Genomic DNA, 15058 nt, shown 5'->3' on the forward strand with positions numbered 1-15058 from the left:
TGCCTCTCCCAGCTTACGGACCAGATCATAATTCCCTACGGAAGGCTTCGACCCATTGCTTGTCGAGGAGGGATACCGCGGGCGAGGAAGGTAAGTCCCGAGTAATATGGACCACTTATGCACCTTCCGGACGCCTGTTCATAGCGCTTTCTTTGAGACTTTCCTTATTTGTTTATGTTTTGATAGGCCCGTTACCTTACGGGTCTCTGGGGACCCGGATGACCCCTACTTACGAGCTTCCGGTCTTTCACTGCCCCATGTGAGTGCTAGCGCTTCAGGTCTAGGGTGGGAGATACGTAGTTGAACTCAGCATGCGGGCACCTTGGTAGTATAATTTCCTCACCACACAAACAGGTGGTCGTCCTTGGGTTATAGAGTGTTAGATTTGGTCTTCTTTTGACTCATGTTTCTGATTTATGTTTTACACACCATGAGTATCGGTAGGTCGGGCACTTTTTTGTGCACGCTGTATAGAGGTGTAAGAGACAGGTTATGCATGGTAGAGTGGATGATTCTTTCCCTCACTCGGGTTGTGCATTTAGTTGGTTAACTTCGGAGTACCTTTTGGCGGCTGTCACCCACCACCTTCCCTGGGCCCTATGGAGTACTACAACGACTTTGCTTGTGATTAGTTTATGTGGAGGCAAGAGGACTGTGTTTTACATTTATATGTGTATATTTTTCTTTTGTAGTGTGGGTTGAGTCCTTGTTTTAACCCTGTCCTGAGGAGGCCGAGGAAAGTGTATGGCCGAAACGCAGTTGCGAAGACCTTGTTTGAGGAGGAGTCCCAGAAACTAAATACTATTTGGAAACTCTTTGCCAAGTGCGCTGGGAAGGCTCGACAATAACTGATTTAGTCGCAGCGCATTTCCAGGACTACCTCATAGTGGTCCGTCCTAAAATCATTTGGAGGACACGAGTAGAAATCTTTTGTTCTTTTCTAGGGGTTAACTTGTTTGTAGAAAGTGTCTGTGGTTTATTGTATGTCAATAATTTGTTTATGTATAATTTATGTGTACATTTGTATGTATGTTGAGTTGTCACTCTCTTCTTGATCTGATGTCATTGTAGATGCAGAAATGTTTAAATAATTTGAAAAAAATCATTCTAGATTAATAAACTAGAAATAGAGTAACTAAGAGTACTCTATGCAAAAGTAATTCGCCTATCTATTCCTTCCTACCACGTTTGTTTGCTTAATAATTGTATCTCGTGTGCGGCCCTCCGCGTGGATGCCTCCTGTGCCCGCTGTGGGATGGCTCCGGCGGACTTTTTCCATATGGTGTGGTCTTGTCCCCGCCTGGCAGACTACTGGGCAGCAATTGAAGCCGACCTAGCGGAGGTTCTGGGATGGGAGGTCCCCCATGAGCCTAGAATGGCCCTGCTGGGCATCACGGACGGGATGGATGGGTCCCGTAACGACAAGTACTTCCTCACTACTGCCCTAATGGTGGCTAAGAGGGATATAGCAGCCGCATGGTCACAGCCAGACCTGCCCAGAAGGGCTACCTGGAGTAGAGGGGTGGATTGGTGTGCGGCCCAAGAGCGGTCGTTATACGCTGCCCGGGGCTGCCCCAAAAAATTCCGCAAAATATGGGGGAAATGGCTGGGGGGACTGCTTTGAGGGGTGGGGGCGCAGAGGGTGGGGACGGGGGCTGGGGGAGGAAGGGGGGGTTTTTACATTCGTTTGTCGATACTTCCCTGATTGCAGGTACCGATGCCATGTTCAATGCACTGTTGTATATCATTCTTGATATTGTCCTTTATGCTGCAAAACACAATAAATTTGTTTATCAAAAAAAATAATTGTATCTCGTACAGCACACCATTGTAATGCCTATTTGTGCATGTGCTGCTGCATTCCAATAACACCATCACAGTGCCGTTTGGAGGTAGTGCATGCCACTTTACAACATCAACTGTTGCAGCCCTTGTGGCAGGCCACACCAAAACACAGAGACACACTTACAGCACTTTCTGTAGACGGAGATGTCCGAGACACCCCGTTCCCGTTGTCGGATAGGCACACCCCTGCGCTGACCTGTGTACTCAGGACCAGCACATGCCGGTTGTGCATGCAGGAGGATGCGTGCGTAGATACATGTCCAGGCTCACTGCCAACGCTGAGGTGATAGCACACTGTGATGTTGCAGGGCTGGTGCCTACCATGCTAACACAATGACCAGAGGGACATACTTGCTCAGATGCGGGTTTGGGAGGCTTTGGCGGTCCCGGAGTTGTTTCGAAGAGTCTTGTGGCCCTCATGCTCATTTATTCTATGGCACCTGTGGGTGTTCTGGTGTGACTCTTGGCTGTGTTCTCTTTCATGGTGCAGGTAGTCGTCCTGCTTAACACCATCAGAAAGCAGGTGTAAAATCCCTGGTGCGGGGGCGCTAGGTGGCGCTAACCAAAATGGCCGCACCGATGTGAGGCTCCTTGATGCTTGACCCCTCGCATCCGACCTACATCCGTTTAACGCTGTCCTAGGAGCGATCCGGAGGTTACCGCTTGGAGAGGAGCTGCTGCACTACACTCGGTGCGATTTCCGGCTGATTTCCAGCTACCGGAGCCGAGATAGGAGGCCCGTTGGCTGCACCGGCGAGAGGGTCGCACCCGGCTGGTTCCACGGCCGGCACTGCGAGCTACGTGAGCCCGCGGCGTACTGAAAGGTGCGAAGGCCGTGTGGCCGGCGGCGGCCAGCCATCCATCGCGGGAGCCTGCGGAGTGGAGCCCACGCCCCCCACGGACCTCAAGTGAGTTGGTGGGGCGGCGGTGGTGAGGCGCCCCCAGAGCTGACACGGGGTGGAAGCCCAAGATCTGCAGCGGCGAGGCCCTATAATACGGGCGGATCGGCCCGAGCGGTGCGGGCCTGAATGAGAGGCAGGATCTGGCCTTGCCGTCGCTGGCGCCCAACTTCCGCCTACGCTGCCAGCTGAAGATTAACGTCAGCCGGGGGGGACGGCTCCCCCTGGCTTCCATCATCCTGTCCTGTGCACCCGATGGGGGAACTTTTGTCCGGGCGATCCCCGAAGTGGTGACATCCCGCCAGACCCTGAGGGTGGACGCCACATACGGGGCTGTGACGCTTCCTGGGTGCAAACAGCGGCGGCCTGTGGGTGATGTTGAGCCTGGCCTAGCGGCCGCTGGAGCCCACCCTTGTCCTGTACCACTGGCCGGGAGGCGCTGCCGGCGGGAACGCCCCCCTCGGACTTTGCCCATCTTGACCAGGCGGCGTGGCCCCCGTCACTGCTGTCGGACGGGCGGGGGCGCCCCCTGGCCCTTGCGCCCGAGAAGATCCAGCTGTCTGCCCGGGGCCGAAGGTGGATGTGGAGTGGACCCACTGATTGGGACAGGCCTGTGGGCCGGGGCGGGCGACAGCGATTCGAAGGCCCTGGAGCTGCGCCTCAGCTGATGACCACCACGTGTGCGGACTACGGCGAGGTGCCTGTGGCGAGGTGAGAGAGGCCCAGCCCGGATCAAAACGGGGAGGTGGCGTTCCCGACGGAATCTGGGCCCTCCCTAACTGGGGACAAGACGTACCTCTACCCTTCCGCTCTCCCCAATTTCTCAGTCCCAGGCCCTGTGCCGGAGGCCTACTTGATTGGCGGGCGAGGGCCGACTGGCGGTCCACCACACCAAACCTAAAGCCCGGCACGCACTCCCCGGGGGCCACCATGGGCAAGGAGAAGGGCCCCAAACCGATGACAACGTCCCACCAAAAGAAGATCGACCAATTTGCGAGCTCGGACCCGCCGGGTGCGGGCGGAGGGGCGGCGACAGCTCCAAACAAAGACCTAGCCATCATCCTCCAGGCCATCGATGCCTTCCGCACATCCTTGGAGGGGATGGTTGGAGAGGTGAAGACGGACGTTACACTCCTGCGGCAGGACCTCCGCAACGCCACGGCCCGCATTACGGAAACGGAATCCCGGATCTCGACGGCGGAGGATGACATCCGCCAGCTACAGGACCAGGTCCGGGAGCTTACGACCCACTCCAAGGAGCTGCATCGGCGGGCAGAGGACGCCGAAAACCGAGCCCTCCGCAACAACCTTCGCCTGGTGGGCTTTCCGGAGGGGGTCGAGTCTGGCCGAGCCGACGACTTCCTAGACGCTTGGTTCAAGTCCTGGATGCCGGCAGCTAGTTTGTCAACCTGGTTCGTTGTGGAGAGGGCGCACCGGTCGCTGACAGCCAAACCTCCAGTGGGAGCCCCTTTATTCTGAAGATCCTCAACTTCAGAGACAGAGACGCTATCCTGCGGGAGGCGCGGGTGAGCGGCCCCTTGACCTTTAATAATCACACCATCATGATCTTCCCCGACTACACCCGGGAGGTCCAGGAACAACGCCGATCCTACACGGAGGTGAAGCAGAAGATGCAATCCATGGGCCTCCAGTACCAACTTCAGTTTCCAGCCTGCCTCCGCGTTGTTTTCCAGGGCAAGACAGTGTTCTTTGACACTCCCAGGGCAGCATGGACCCGGCTCACCAAGGAAAAACCTATGCGCCAGCCCGGACGGGTATCGCCCATTACCATGTTCCGGGGCCAAGATGCAGCCGGGCCCCTACGACCACGGCGCAAGAAGCGCACGCACTCCCGGCAACGCCGAGGCGCGGCAGTAGCTAGGACACGGTCCGCGAGCATGTCAGGAAGAGGAACGAGAGACTCATCTGCCTCGTCTGGGACATCATCTCATGCAGCTGGGGGATCTCGGCGCCATCTGTCGCCTCTGCCGGATAGGTCTCCGACCCCCCTCAGCGCGCAAATAGACCTGTCAGACCTCTCCCGCAGCCCTACTATATGACTTTCTCTTTGTACTCTGTATTAACAGGGGGAGGCGGCGACCTTGCCCTGTGGCGGGGGCGGTGGGCTCGGCAGTCTCCCGCTTTTGCGTAGGAACCTAGGACAGGACACTGGAATCCGTACTTCAGGAGGGGTCTACCACGCCCTTTACACCCGAGCGCTCATGCTTGGGGCCTTGTAATTGTTAGTTAAAGTTAGGGCGACAGATGCTTCCTTTCTTGAAGTGAAGGGGGGGGGTCGGGGTTGGGTATCAGTTGGTTGTTCCTCCTTGGGAGGGTGTTTTGTTTAGTTTGGGTTTGTTCTTCACTGGGCCTCTCACGCAGCACCACACCACCAGTGTCGCCAAGACACTCCATGCAGACACTGATACGCACTCCGCCGTCGCTCGTTTTCTGCCGCCGTCCGCTGGCTTCCCCTAGCGCGAGACCCGTCGTCCCTCTGGGGCCCACGTGTTCCGCGTTCCCTCCCTGCGCACCCACGCCATTGGGTATCTTCCCGGCGTCCCCTGGCCGCTCCACTCCCAGCGCAACCCGCTCCCACCGTTGTCATGGATGACCTAGCTCCCAAGGCCCAGCTGCGCATCCTGTCCTGGAACGTGAACGGCCTGTTGGATAGGCTCAAACGCACCGCAGTCCTTAAATATGCCCAGCGCGCAGAGGTAGATGTGCTCATGCTTCAAGAAACCCACCTGCTTGGTGAGAGATGTCCCTTTCTGGCGCGCTATGGGTATGACCGGGTGTGGCATTCCGGGTTCTCACGCGGATCGCGGGGGGTCGCCATCCTGCTGCGCCGCTCCCTCCCCATTGTTTTTACCCGGGCGATCCACAACCCCACGGGATGGGGATTGCCGTTTGCGGCACGCTCGAGGGTAGGCCGATCAGCTTCCTGTCGCTCTATGCGCCGCCCTCCGGGCTGTCTCAGGCTTTATCTCATGTCGCATCTCTGCTGGCAACTCTCCCACTGGGCACTATTGTTATTGGAGGGGATTTCAACGCAGTCCCGGCCCCGAAGCTCGACTCATCAGGACCGATTTCGGACTCCGGCGCCGCGCGGGCGAAGCAGCTGGCGGGTTGGGCGGAGGCTCAGGGCTTGTGCGACGCATGGCGGATCTGGCACCCGCACACACGTCAATACACTCATACTTTTGCCGCCCATCACACTCATGCACGTATTGACGCGATCTTCGTCCCCCCCGCCGATTGTGTAGGCATCCAAGACGTCCGCATCCTCCCCAGAGGGATCTCTGATCACTCTCCGGTCCTCCTGGGTCTGGGCCCCCCACCCCGCGTGGCCCGCCAGCTGTGGCGCTTTAACGCTTGGTTCCTCCAAGACAAGATGCTACTATGGTGACAATGAAGTTTCGGTCTCCTCGGCGGGCACCCTTTGGGAGGCCTGTAAGGCAACCATTAGGGGGGCTGCCAAGGCGCACGTGGTACAGCACTGCCGGACGCAACTACAGCAGCTCACCGCCTGTGAGGCCCGAGCGCTGCGACTGGAGCAATCTCTCTCTGAGTCCAGGGACCCGGCCGGGACTCGGCAATTGCGACTTCTGCGTGATGAGATTCGTCAACGGTTGATTGACGCGGCCAAGCTCCTCTGGCAGTCCTCGCTGGCGAGGGTGTACGGGTGGGGCGACAAGAACGGTGCGCTGCTGCATTGGCTGGCCACTTACCCCAGGGCATCGCGCATCATCCCGGCGATTGCCGACTCCGATGGCGTGCTCCAATCTTCCTCCGTGGCGATAGCGAAAGCTTTCACCCAGTACTATTCTCAGCTGTATCGGGCCCGAGCACCGGACCTTTCCCTGGCCTCTCTGCTCGCTGCCAGTAACTTACGACTCAACCAGCTTAGGCCAGGAGACTGGGAGAGCCTGGAGGTGCCCATTTCTCCTGAAGAGATCGGGGATGCGATAGGGCGTACGTCCACGGGGAAGACCCCGGGACCGGATGGCTTCCCCCAGGAATTCTATGCCACCTATAAAGATAACCTGGTCCCGAGGCTGTGTGATCTCTTTGTGGAGGCGGTCGAGAAAGGCTCCTTCCCTCTGGAAGCTGACATAGCCACGATTGTGGTTCTGCCCAAGTCTACGCCGCCACCCAGTGATAGAGCGGCCTACCGGCCGATCTCTCTTATTAATACCGACATCAAGCTTTACGCGGCAGTCCTGGCCCAGCGGCTCTGGCCCTTTTTGTCGTGCTTGGTCCACCCGGACCAATGCGGTTTTATGCCGAACCGGGGCACTCGCCACTTCCTCCGTCGCCTTCACGTGGCCTTGGCTCACCGCCATCGCTTACCTCCATATCTCGCCCTCCTGCTCGCTGATTTCGAAAAAGCTTGGGTGGGCCTCCTTGTTTGACGTCCTGACCCACATGGGTTTCGGCCCCAAGTTCGTGGGAATGGTACGGGTCCTCTACGCACGTCCCCGTGCCAGAGTGTTGGTTAACGGGGCGCGTCGGGGCCTGGAGGCGGACAAAATCGCCCTCTACGCGGACGACGTCCTGTTGTACCTTGGTAATCCGGTGCACTCGGGACCGCGCGCGCTACACATCTTGGGCCGCTTTGGCCGCGCATCTGGCCTCTATTTAAACCCACGAAAATCGGTCCTTGTGCCTCTGCACCCCTCCCGGGAATGTTTCGAATGGCAGGACACTATTCCCCTTAGCCGGTTGTCCTTCAAATATCTGGGCATCTGGGTCTCCCTTCTCCCGGAATTGAGCTGGGCGCTTAACGTGACCCCCCTGGTCAAGAAAGCCAAGGTAGATCTGGCGAGATGGCAATCGCTCCCGCTCAATCCGCTGGGGAGGGTGGCCCTATACAAAATGATGATTCTCCCCCGGTTCCTATATGTGCTGCAAAACACTCCCCTGTCCTTTCCAAGGACTTGGTTTCGCGAGCTGGACGGGATAGCGACAAGATTCCTTTGGGGTGGTGGGAGACCACGGTTGGCCCTGTCGGTATGCCGCCTGCCCACCTTTGATGGGGGTCTGGGCATGACCAATCTCTACCTCTACTACCTGGCCACCCGCCTCCTGGTCGTCCATGATTGGTTTGGGGGGGGATGGTCCGACCCGGCCTACAGAGTGGAATTAGGGGACCTGGGTTTCTCACGTATTCAGGACCGCCTGTACGGCGTCCCCATCCCCGCCTCCTGCCCAGACATCACCAAAGCAATATTCCTGGCTTGGCGAGCGGCTCTTCGCCACACCCGGTGGACCGGGAAGCTGACTCTCGCCACCCCCCTATGGCACGGGACATGGTTGCGGGAAGTTGCGGAACTAGAGGGTTTTAAATCATGGGATCTACTCGGCATTTCCCAGCTGGGAGATGTCTGGCGGGGGGGACGTATGTGCTCATACCCAGAATTGCAAGCGCGCTTCTCCCTTCACTCATCCCAATTTTATAAATACCTCCAACTACGCCACGCCATACGCACTTACACCCCACTGGACATTAGGCTGCCGGATCACAGCCCCCCGGAGGCTCAGGTCATGATGGGCAACCTGGGGAGGGGAGGTATTTCCAGGATCTACCATTCTCTCATCAACAACACCCCCATATCCCGGGAAGGCCTAAAGGAACGATGGGAGGGGTGGGTGGGTCCCCTGGCCGAGGCCGACTGGCGGGATGCCCTTATGGCCCCCAGGCTGGTGACGGCTTCCGCCAAACTGAGGCTTATTCAAATTTACTACCTCCACAATGCCTACCTCACACCGGCTCGACTACACCGTGCGGGCCTCTCCGCTTACGCAGCTTGCCCCCGTTGTGGCTTTGAGCCGGCCGACTTCATCCACATGGTGTGGTCTTGTCCGGAACTGGGGGGGTAATGGAGGGGCATAGAAATCGATCTCACGGAGGTCTTGGGGTGGGAGGTGCCACATGACCCTAGACACACCCTACTGGGCATCACTGAGGGCCTGGATGGCACACGCTCAGAGAAGTTATTCCTCACGACAGCGTTAATGGTGGCGAAACGTGACATTGCAGCGGCATGGAAGCAACCGCAGCCGCCTAGCTTGGCCAAATGGAGCACCGGAGTGGACTGGTGTGCGACACAGGATCGGACTCTCTACCAGGCAAGGGGCTGCCCCAAGAAATATCGAAGGGTCTGGGGGAAATGGTTGGGCAATGTACCATAAGCGTGCTGTTCGGGGGGAGGGGACAGGGGGGTGGTTTCGGGGGGGGGGCGGGAATGTGGCGTGTCCTCATGCTATGTTATTGAATGATGGTGGTTCGAAAGGCTCAAAGTTTTTATGTTGTATCAATCAAAACAATAAAAACTTGTTTATCAAAAAAAAAAATCCCTGGTGCTAACGTGGCTTATCGCTGGAATTTGTTTCGCATTGCAATTGGTGTGAAAGTTGTGATGTGATTTTTTGCGTGTGCAGGACAATATACGAACTGGGCAGTGTATCTCGTCAAGATCCAGCACCTGACGCCCGATTCAAAATCAAATATAAATAAAATGAGATTTTGTAAATGATTTTGTGTGTACACACTGGGCCCGATTCACAGAACTAACTTAAGACAAAATCCTAAACTTACTACCATTTCGGTATTAACAGAAGGCACTTACTCATTTTGGTATTCACAGAAGGCACTTACTCATTTCGGTATTCACAGAAGTTAGGAGTCCTAACTTTAGGACTCCTAAATGCCTTCTGTAAATACCGAAAGTTTTAAAGTTAGGATTTTTCTTAGTTTAGGAGTAGTAAAGTTAGGAGTCCTAACTTTAGGTCTCCTGAATGCCTTCTGTGAATTCCGAAAGTCTTAAAGTTAGGATTTTTCTCAGTTTAGGAGTAGTAAAGTTAGGAGTGAGTGAGTGTGTGAGTGCAGCCACTACGTCAGTGCAATTCAATACAGGATTTTAGCATTTAGAATAAATCGCAAAGGTGCACCTTGTGTCTTTTTGCACGGGAACGGCTAGTCTGCATTTCATTATCAGCGCTTTAATGGAAGTAAAGTTGAGATAGATCTAACACACTGTTCAGAAGTTGGTGTAAAATACAGACATCACCAGTATTCCCACGATAAGTCCTCCAAAATTTTAGACCATGGTGGACATCATCAAATAACAGTAATAAGAACATGAAAGAGTTACACAGCAGTTAAGAAAACAACCAGAAATGTTATTAATTTTTTTTTTCAAGCTTTATTTTTTTATTGACATTTATGAATGATAAAGTAATAAACAAAATGTATCAAAAAATATATAAAATAACAAGGTGGAAAACTGCTGTGGGGACCATGGATGTGGACGACAGAGTCTGGAAAATAAAGCACAAAATAAGGGCGTGTGTAATGTGCATATCAAAGGAGAGAGACATAGAGAAAAAGAGAAGGAAAAAAAAGCTAGAGAGAAAAAGAGAGGGAAGGAAAGAAAGGGAGTGAGAAAGGGAGAAGGAAGAGAGAGAGTTAGAGAGATAGAAGGAAGAGAGAGAGAGAGAGAGGGGGAGAGAGAGCGAGAGGGGGAGAGAGAGTGAGAAAGAGAGAGAGAGAGAAAGAGAGAGACAGACACTGCAGCCCCTGCGCATCCATGAGCAAATATTTACCTGGTGCCACCGGAGTGTGCAGCAGTGGGCACTCCACATGCCCGTCAAAACTCATCCCAGATATGTCTCTGAGTCCTGAGTAATGAATGACGGAGACCACATCAGGTGCTTGGCGGATCGCACAGATGTCGCTGAGTCCTGAGTCATGAATGGCAGAGACCACATCATCTTCTCCACGGTGCGGCAGATCTCACACATGTCGCTGAGTCCTGAGTCATCAATGGCGGACACCACATCAGCTTTTGGGGCCGCTAAGCCTGTGGAAGTTAAGTTCGTGCCACGTGGTGGTAGGCCCCTGATGGCCATATGAGCTTCGGGTGGCACTAAACCTGTGCATCTGTAGTCCGCGCCAAGGGGGTGGTAGGCCCCTGAGGGCTATACAGATTAGGGTGTGAGTAACCTTCTGTGCAAGTTTTGAAAGACTCTTTATGGTTGAGACACATGGAGCGTCCGGCATCTAGTCAGCACCGGTAATAAAGGATGTGACGTTGTCGATCTATTATATTTGCGTGGTCACATGGCCTGTGACGCATGTGCCGGACGGGTGTGGTGTGTGCAAACCTGCCCTCAGGGAGTGGGCGGGAGATGTGGAGAACTAGACCACTGACCTGCACACCAACAGCGAGTATGCCTGTGACAGGTAGCTATGTGGGGCCATCGTCGTAACGTAATCTGGGTGGCGTGGCGTGGCGTATGACGGAACAGGACAGGGATAGCTACAATGGCGCGGACGGCTCGTAGTACTGCATCTGTGAGTGGAGTGGACGGGCCGCAGTTGTTCCTCTGTGAGCCTAGGTGCGAACTGTTCATAACTCACACTACATAAGTATTGAAAAATCATTTTGTGATTCAGTCCGTCAGCTGGCATTTGTCCGAGGTATTTGTGAAAACATATCGGAGTTCTTTCTGTGATAGATACCCCTTTGATGCTGCCTCTCCCCACATCAGCCGGTAACGCACCCTCTTCCCACATTACCATCATACCCCCAACAACCTTCTTGGGCCCGGAAGTGTCCCTGTGCGATTGGACAAAGAAGAGTCTTAGACATGTATAGATTTACATATAAAAAAAATATTTAAAGAAAAGAACAACAAATAAGACTGAAGGGAGTCTTGTGCTGTGGTCGCAGGCACAAAGTTGGGGTGACTGCCATTCAGGATTCAGGACACAGTTACACATGTGGGATCGGTTTGTGTTAAAGAGGGTTAGTGGCACGACGTGTTGTTGGCCTTGCATATGGAAATATGCCTCACTGATCAGAGGGAGTCTGATGCTGTGGTCGCTGCCACGGACTTGGGGTGGCTGCCATTCAGGACTCAGGACACAGTTACACATGTGGAATCGGCTTGTGTTAAAGAGGGTTAGTGGGACTAGGTATCGCCGGCCTTGCATATTGAAATATACCTCACAAATCGAAGGGAGTATGTTGTGTGGTTGCTGCCTCGGACTTGGGCTCACTGCCATTCAGGACTCAGGACACAGTTACACATGTGGGATCGGCTTCTGTTAAAAAGGGTTAGTGGCACGAGAAGTATTAAGAGTGTATGAGTCTGTGATGATGCTTGGTGTGGACGGGCCGCACTGGGAGCAATGTGTCTTGGCTATAGGACTGCGTCATATGGAATCACAACTCTATCTGAATTGTGAGGCCTGCTGATCGTAGTGTAGGCCAGAGGTAGCGGTGGGCAAGGGCCCACAGCCACGTGCATACGTTGGTGGCGTCACCGGCCTGTGTAGTGCAGGTTCAGTGGCACCACTTGTCGCCAGCCTTCAATATGAAAATACTCCTCACTAATCGAAGGGAGTGTGGTGATGTGATCGCTGCCATGAAGTTTTGGGTCGCTGCATATGGAAATATGTCTAACCGATCAAAGAGAGTTTGCTGCTGTGGTGGCTGCCATTAATTTGGGGTCACTGCCATTCAGGACTCAGGACACAGTTACACATGTGGGATCGGCTTGTGTTGGACAGTGTTAGTTGGCACCACATGTCCAAAATTCAAATTGCGAGGTCTGCTGCCCGCAGTGTAGACTGCTGAGTGTTCGTTTGTACTTGAAAATGAATTTGGTGATTGTACTAAAGGTATAACATATAAAATATGTTCAAGAAGAAAGGATACTAAAACGATATTATGTAGATTTGAGGCCTGTAATAGTTACTTGCTTAGTGGACTCTGTAGTTAATGAATGAAGAAATAATTTGCATTGGGAGACCTAGTGAGTGCAGTGTAGGCGTATGATGAAAAGATGAAATAAGTATAGAATACACTGACGAAGTATTGTATTTTCTGAGTACAATCTTGTTGTTAGAAATTAGCATTTAAAAATGGAATTGCGAGCTGTACTGCCTGCAGTGTAGACTGTTATTCCATTTTAGTTTTCATTTGAAGATTAATTTGGTCATTGTAGTAAAGCTATAACTGATATAAAAAAAAGTTCTTGAAGCAAGGATACTAAAAGGATAATATGTAGAGTGTAGGACTGTGATACTTACTTTCCTACTGGAGTCTGTAGTTGTATATGGAAATACCCCTCACTGATCAAAGGGAGTGTGGTGGTACGGAGATGGGGTCACTGTCATTCAGGACTCAGGATACAGTTCCACATGGAAATGTAAATTTGGGTAGGCTCGAACATGCCCGAGTGAACCCCGTCCCCAACCCGGGACTGAGAGGAGTGGGACTCTGGATGCCAGGGACGCCCCGAGTCCTTATCCTCATCGGAGGAGAAATCGTCTTCCGATACACCCTCTCCCTCTAAGGAAAACCCGCCGTAGGGGTCTACAATAGTGGTGACAGCGTCGCAATTTTCTCCGTACTCCTCCTCCTCCCGGCAGGGTGCGTGTTTTAGCGTTCGCACATTCTTGAGGAAGGTCTCTGTAAGTTTATCAAATCCTTCCAAGTGCCCCGCGTTATGCTTAACGGCCCTTTTTTTCACCATCTGGGAGCTACTGGGACCCGCCATCACCAGATCTGGGTCACTGAACACCCCATGGATGCTTTTTTGCCAGCTTATCAACCTGATCCCTAAGAGGAGCCAGCGCCCTAGAAATAGCCAGAGAGAGGGCTTGGTTCACTGCTGGCGGGAGAAGTTGGGGGGCCATTCCTCCTCCACTTCCTGGTAGGAGGAGTAAAAATGGTCTTCTGGAGAAGACATGATAGCAGAGGGTGTGAGCACAGAACAAATGCCCTTAAAATCCTTAAGGCAGCCCCCTCGCCGGTGCTCCAACAGCTGGGCTTTCCCCGAAGCTGTTCTAAGAATAGACTGAGGTGCAATACCAATTACCACAGGTGGCGCTGGTCACTAACGTGGCCGTGTGGGAAAATCACCACATAGCGGTGTCAAAATTAGGCGAGGGTTGGTCGAGAATCAAGCGGACACTAAACGAGTGACTGGATTCCCAAACACGCGTAAAGACCAGCAGGAGCGCTCGACGGACCAGACGTGACTGACAGGATCTCACCGCACGCAGAGCGCACAGCGGGAGAAAATGTGAGGGGGAGAACGCTCTCCATCTCTTCATCATTTTGATGTCACCTCACTACATTTTGGGCCCTTGCCTGTCGCGGGTACTTGGGCCTCCCACATGAGTGAGGCACCGTTTTTATTGGGAGGCCCAGGGGAATGCTGGGTGGTAGGGCATTTGTGTCAGCCCGGTGATGCCACAGCTTTCTCACACAAAAATGTGTGAAAAAAGTGATTTCTTTCAGCTAAAATTGAGGTTTGCAGGGGATTCTGGGTAAGGAAACGTTGGGGGATCCATGCAAGCCATACCTCCCTGGAAGCCCCTGGGTGTCTAGTTTCCAGAAATGTGTGGGTTTGGTAGGTTTCCCAAGGTGGCCGCCGAGCACGGAGCCAAAAACCCGCCCCCTTGCGAAACCAGGTTGTTTTGTGATAGGCAATTGAGGTTTGCAGGGGATTCTCGGTAAGGAAACGTTGGGGGATCCACGCAACCCATACCTCCCTGGAAGTCTAGTTTTCAGAAATGTGTGGGTTTGGTAGGTTACCCTTGGTGCCGGCAGAGCTAGGGTTCAAAAACTACAGCTAGGCACTTTACCAAAAAAGGGTCATTTTTCACTGCGAAATTGAGGTGTGTCCACGTTGCGTTTTGCGCCGTTTCCTGTTGCGGGCACTAGGCCGACCTACAGAAGTGAGGTACCATTTTCCTCTGAAGACTTTGGGGGACGCGGGGTGGGTGTAAATTTGTGGATCCACGCAAATTCCAGATCTTTCCACCATCGAAATGTGGGGAAAATGTGTTTTTTTTACAATTATTTAGGTTTGCAAGGGATTCTGGGTAACAGAACCTGGTGGGAGGCAGTCAAGTCACCCTATCCTGGATTTCCCTGGGTGTCTAGTTTTCAAAAATGTATAGGTTTGCAAGGTTTCCCTTCGTGCCGGCAGAGCTTTGGTTCAAAAACTACAGCTAAGCACTTTGCCAAAAAAGGGTCATTTTTCACTGCAAAATTGAGGTGTGACCACGTTGCGTTTTGTGCCGTTTTCTGTCGCGGGCACGATGCCGACCCACACAAGTGAGGGACCATTGTTCTCAGAAGAATTTGTGGAACGCGGGGTGGGTGGAAATTTGTGGATCCACGCAGATTCCAGAACTTTCCACCACAGAAATGTGGGGAAAATGTGGGTTTTTTGACAATTTTTTAGGTTTGAAAGGGATTCTGGGTAACAGAACCTGGTGGGAGGCAGTC

Source organism: Triturus cristatus, chromosome 3_1, assembly GCF_964204655.1.
Source record: "Triturus cristatus chromosome 3_1, aTriCri1.1, whole genome shotgun sequence".
NCBI classification, from domain to species: Eukaryota; Metazoa; Chordata; class Amphibia; order Caudata; family Salamandridae; genus Triturus; species Triturus cristatus.